The following is a 6,076-nucleotide window of genomic DNA, read 5'->3' as shown; positions in this document are numbered from 1 at the left end:
TGCTTAACAGGTGCTTGAGGGTGACATTGGATCATACCAATTACATTGACTGGATGCACAACATAAAGAAGTCACTTCGCTTTCAAGATAAAGTGTATGTCCAAGAAAAGTAACTCATTGAGAAACAACGGATATCCCTGAAGAACTAGTTGAGTATAAGAAGCACTACAATGATGAATAAAAAGTTGTTTGCATCATGGTGGCAACTATGACTCCTGAGCTACCATGGTTCCATAAGGATTGCTAGCCATACCAGATGAATAAGGACATGATGGAAAATTACCATAAATGATCTCGTCATGAAAAGTACGAGGTAGTGAAGTCCCTCATTACTAGGAGATGAAAGATGGGGAGTCTGTTAGTAGCCATGTGCATAGGATGCAACGATATATGGATCGCTTGTTGAAGCTAAATGTGAACTTTGATAAGGAATTGGCTACTGATAGAGTTTATCACTTATTTCCTAGTTGTTATGATCAATTTATCTTAACTTATCCTTTGAACAACCAAGAGACTACACCGTCTCGACTCCAGAACCTCCCGTGAACGGTTATAGCACAGATGAAGGGAAAAAGTATTGCCTCGACTCTTGCTTCTACTCTAGTCTTGACCATTGCACAAGGAAAGGGTAAAAGAGGAAAGGTCCTCCAAAGCAGAATTGGATGGGAAAATCCAAAGTTGGCTCATCAACTAATATGCCCAAAGGAAAGGCTGGTTCTGAAGCTCCCCTACCTCCGATCCCAAAGAGGCCACTTGCTTCTACTACCACGATAAAGGTAATTAGAAACAAAGTTGCCCAAAATACCTGCAAGATGTCAAGGATGGAAAGGTGAATCCAACCTCGACAGGTATTTACACTATCTTATCTAATAACTCATCTTATTCTCGATCTTGGGTCCTTGATACAGTATGTGGTTTTGACATTTGTTCTGATTTGCATAGGCTAAAGAGAAGTGAGGACGTGGAGCATGGAAGGATAAACTTAATCATGGGCAATAGGTGATCTTCACCTGCTACCAAGATTAGAGCTTATTACTCGTCAGAGATGACATGAAACATCATTTCATGCTTTATTTAAGCAAGGCTTTAGATATTCTTTTAATGATGAGAATGGATCTTTTCCGATTTCAAAATGGTGATTTTTATATTGAAGCTTAACGTTGTGATGCTGTGTATGAAATTATGATGATTGTTGACAATTTAGGTAATAGTGTTCTTAAATTGATTCGTCTAATGGTTAGACAAATCATGCTTATGGCATTGTCGTCTTGGACATGTTAACAAGAAACGCATAGTCCAACTCCCAAAGGACGTAGTGTTGGAATCATTTGACTTCAGATCAGATGATACATGCTAATCCTATATACTGGGATAGATGAAAAAATTTAACATTCACTGGTTCTTGTGAATGAGGTGAAGGATTCTTGCATCTCATACACACACATGTGTGTGGGCCCTGTAGATCCCCCACAAGGGATGAAAATTGATTCTATGTGACTTTTATTGGTGATTATAGTAGATATGGATAATATATTTAAGCAAACATAAGCCAAAAACCTTTGAAAAGTTTAAAGAGTTTAAACAAGAAGTCGAGAATCAATTGGGTAGGAAGATAAAGTCGCTTAAATCTGACCGAGGCAGTAAGTATCTTGGCATCGAGTTCCACAACTACCTATATGAATGTTGAATAGATTCACAATTGACATCTCCTAGGACACCACAACTTAATGGTGTGGCTAAGAGGCATAATCGAACCTTGTTAGACATGGTTCTTTCCATGTTGAGTCGAGCTTCAACTCCAATCTCATTATGGGGGTATTCCTTAGAAACTTCTGCGAACATTCTTAATCTTGTCCCAACTAAGAAGGTTGTCAAAACACCTAATGAGATGTGGACAGGGAAGGTTACCTCGTTAGCACATATCAAGGTTTGGGGTTGTGAAGGTTTCGTTAGATGAGAGACTCACGACAAGCTTGATCCTTGAAGTGAGAGATGTATTTTCGTTGGTTAACCACATAAGTCCTTTAGATAATTGTTCTACAGACCTATTGAGATCGTGGTCTTTGTACCACAAAGGGGAGTCTTTCGCGAGAGAGCGATCATATGCAAAGAGGAAAATAGGAGTACAATTCTTCTTAAAGAAATTCAAGAGTCAAAGAATTAATGAACCTCTAAAAATGCGAGGGCTCAACTTGACAAAGAAATTCCATATAAAAAATTTGATGATTCGTTACCTCGTAGGCATTCCAATATACTTAGCATGCAACCTAAGTTTTATGGCTTCCATATTACTATAGATGGTGATAAATATATCAGTGATAGTATACTAGTGAATTTGGATGAATCTGTAAACTATTAGGAGGCAATGGCAGGCCCTGAGTCAGCCAAGTCGAATGACACGATGGAAAGTGAGATTAAGTCCATGTATGGCAATCAATTTTGGAATTTGGTTGATAGTGTACCAGGTCGTAAGACAGTTGGGTGCATATGAATCTTCAAGAAGAAGACTGACATGGATGGAAATGTACACACTTTCAAAGATGAAATGGTTGCGAAAGGCTTTACAAAAACCCCCAATGGGTTGACTATGATGATACCTTCTCACCGGCAGCTAATATTAAATCTATTAGGGTAATGCTAGCCATAACTGCATTTCATGACTATGAGATTTGCCAGATGGATGTAAAAACCACTTTCCTTAATAGGGAGTTGGCTGAAAATGTTTACACGAGTAAGCTAGAGGGTTTTATGAATACAAAGTATCTGAATAGAGTGTGTAAGATTGAAAAATCATTTTATGGATTGAAACAAGCTTCTTGCAAATGGAATCTTTGTTATCATGAGAAGATTAAAGAGTTTGGTTTCTCTATAAGCTACGATGTATCTTGTCTATATATGAAAGCTATTGGGAGTATAATAATCTTCCTATGTTGTATGTCGATGAAATACTTATTATAGGAAACGACATTCCAACTTTGCAAGAGTTCAAGTATTAGCTTCGAAAGTGTTTAGCTATGAAGGATCTGGGAGAGGATGCTTATACTCTGTGGATAAGGATTTTGAGAGACAGGAGTAAAAGACTAATTGGACTTAGTCAAAGTACATATTTAGAAAAGGTACTAAAGCATTTTATTATGGAAAATTCCATGAAGGGAGAACTGTCTATCCAAAGTAATACAAAACCGAGTAAGACTCAGAGTCCGAGTACCGATGTAGAGATAGCAAAAAGGAGTACACATTAATATGCTTCCTCCATTGGATCTTTCATGTATGCTATGAGATGTACTCGCTCTGATGTTGTTTTTGATTTGATCATGGTCAATCGTTATCAGGGAAATCCAGATAGAGCTCATTGGATATCATTTAAGAGCATTCTTAAGTATATGTGAAGAACTAAGGATTGGGTCCTTGTGCTTGGTGGCAATGATGCACTGAGAGTAACTGGGTATAGTAATGCCAACTTTAAAACAAATAGAGACAACTTCCATTCTAAATTTGGTTGGGTGTTTACACTTAATAGAGGAGCGGTAACCTGGAAAATTTCCAAACAAGAGACGATGGCTGATTCTACTTCTGAATCAGAGTACATAGCAGCAATCGAAGCATCAAAGGTGGTGATTTAGTTAAAGAACTTCATTAGAGACCTTGGAATTATTCCAACCATCATGAAGCCAGTAGAGATTTTTTGTGATAATGAAGGGTCGAATACCTTGACATAGGAACCTAGAGATCATCACAGATCGAGACATATTGACAGAAAATATCATTACATTAGACATAGATTAGAAGAAGGTCACCTCATTTGTGAAGAAGGTAATATCAGAAGAGAATCCAGCAGATCCCCTCACAAAGTGTCTAAGTAGTGTCAAGTACATTCAGCATGCTAGGAGCATTAATCTGAGAGATAAAATTATTTTTAGTTGTTAGATGGTTATTTAGAAACTTGTAACAAAATAAATGTAATTGAATTTTGCTGATTAAGTAATGGAGATTTATTTATGAGTTGGATTACTAACTTTTGTCTATTATTTATTTTGTGTTTCATTTTGCATGTTTTACTTATAGAATAATTGGATTATTTAAACATGCATAGTCAATCGTGCTTTTGGAATTAAGTAATGAATTAAGGCTGTCATGAATTGGGTTGTAGATTACCTAAGATTTAGACATACCAATGGTTTGCTACAATATTCATGAGTACTTGAAAATACAGATTTTATGTATTGGATTAACCTAGGCTCAGAGAATTACTTCATAGAATTTATCATGGGCAATTATGAGACGAGAATATCTTATAATCTTCAAACAAAGATATATGAGTTGCAGTTTATAAATCAATTGTGCATTGATAATATGTAAAGGTATTAGTAACTTAATGTTACAAAACGTACTGTTGTGCATGATTTGGTGAGTAAGTAGCACAAGCATATAAGGTTTATTTGTTACTTTTTTGCTTAATGGAAAAAAGTGATATTTTTGGTCCCCTCGATGATTTGGTGTTGACTTATATTGTCGGGCCCGACCAAGAGTAAATTGATGTGTTTGATTAGTAGTTCTTTGTTACTACAAATCAGAAGTTAGGAAACAAGGCATTGGACAATGAGATTGATTATGTTCCATGTCTCATGACCACATGATATCTTGCATATTAGAGAATTGTATGATCACTTATCTTAGGAAACATTACTGACTGGACCAGAGTTCTACACCAAATTTTAAAAGCTACTATATGCTAATCAGTTTTTGAAGTTATACCGGCAACTATAGTTATTAGACTTATCCAAGTGGGAGACTATTCGATTAGGTGTCTAAGCTCATAACTATAATTGGTATATATTTAGATTGGTAGTAACACATTATTTTGGAGAAAGAGGTTGATTTATTAATTTATTAATAAATTAAAATAAATAATTTGTTAATATATTATGAGAATAATATATTAATTAGAAATGGTAATATTTAATTAATATTTAATCACAAGTTAATTAGAATTAATTCTGGGATTAATGGAAATAATTAAAAGTGTATGGACTACAATGTAATTATTCAATAGTTAAGCAAGAGGCAATCTAGAACCCACCATTAGGATTGGAAGGTTTCTTCATGCCTAAGGGATTCGAGAATAATCCCTGGTGGATAAACATGAAAGTTGATAATTACCCGGTTTAAGATAATCTTAGATTAGGACTTATCTTGGGCTTCCTGACTGCACTATATGTACAACCTCAACCCTAGAATTTTCGGCCACTTTCTTCTTGGAAGATCTTGCCAAATTTTCTAGCCTATCTTCTCTTTCTTAATCATCTTCCTTTGATAGTGTTGGGTGTGGACCACTAGAGGCGTGAAATTTGTGACGGTTGCTCTCAACACTTAAAAAACACAAGGATTTTTCATTGTTATTACTAAATAACAATCAAGGTATGATTCTTCTATCCATATTTTTATTTTTCAAAAATATGCTACTATTCTAGGGTTTCTATTTTGTTGTTCATGTTGTATGTTCAATTATAGAAAACATAGATCAATTATTAGTGTTGCATGCATACATTAGATTTATATGTTTAACGTAACACCCATTACTACAAATATCAGAACCCCTAAAAATAAAATTAATTACCTTGGCTTCTGAAAGAGGGGATCATGGTTTTTCCATGATCTTCGTAGGATCTTGCTCCTTACTTCAGATCTTTCTTTCTTTCTTTCTAGTATTTATTTAAGGTATCATATTGCTCATCAGATAGCTAATTTCGTTTCTAAGGGCTATATAATCGTCAATGATGTTGCCAATATCTTTGTGGTATGCCCACCACATAGTTTTCTCTTTCTAGCCACTTGATATTTCTCCTTTAATTTGACACCATGATTTGTCACCAAGATCACGAATCACAAAGATCAGACCTGAAACATCAACAAAAAACAATTATCACTGATCCTAGGGAATTCATCTTCTCCCCCTTCATTATTAAGAGAATTAACCCTATGATGATCGATTTTGGTTTATAGGTTCCTTGGGTCGAGGAATCTGCCTTCTTATTTGGACTGTCGTTTGAATTTGGAGTGTTGGTCCCCTTTTTAA

Source organism: Lactuca sativa, chromosome 4 (genome assembly GCF_002870075.4).
Source record: "Lactuca sativa cultivar Salinas chromosome 4, Lsat_Salinas_v11, whole genome shotgun sequence".
Lineage (NCBI taxonomy): Eukaryota > Viridiplantae > Streptophyta > Magnoliopsida > Asterales > Asteraceae > Lactuca > Lactuca sativa.
Note: the sequence above shows the minus strand (reverse complement) of the source record.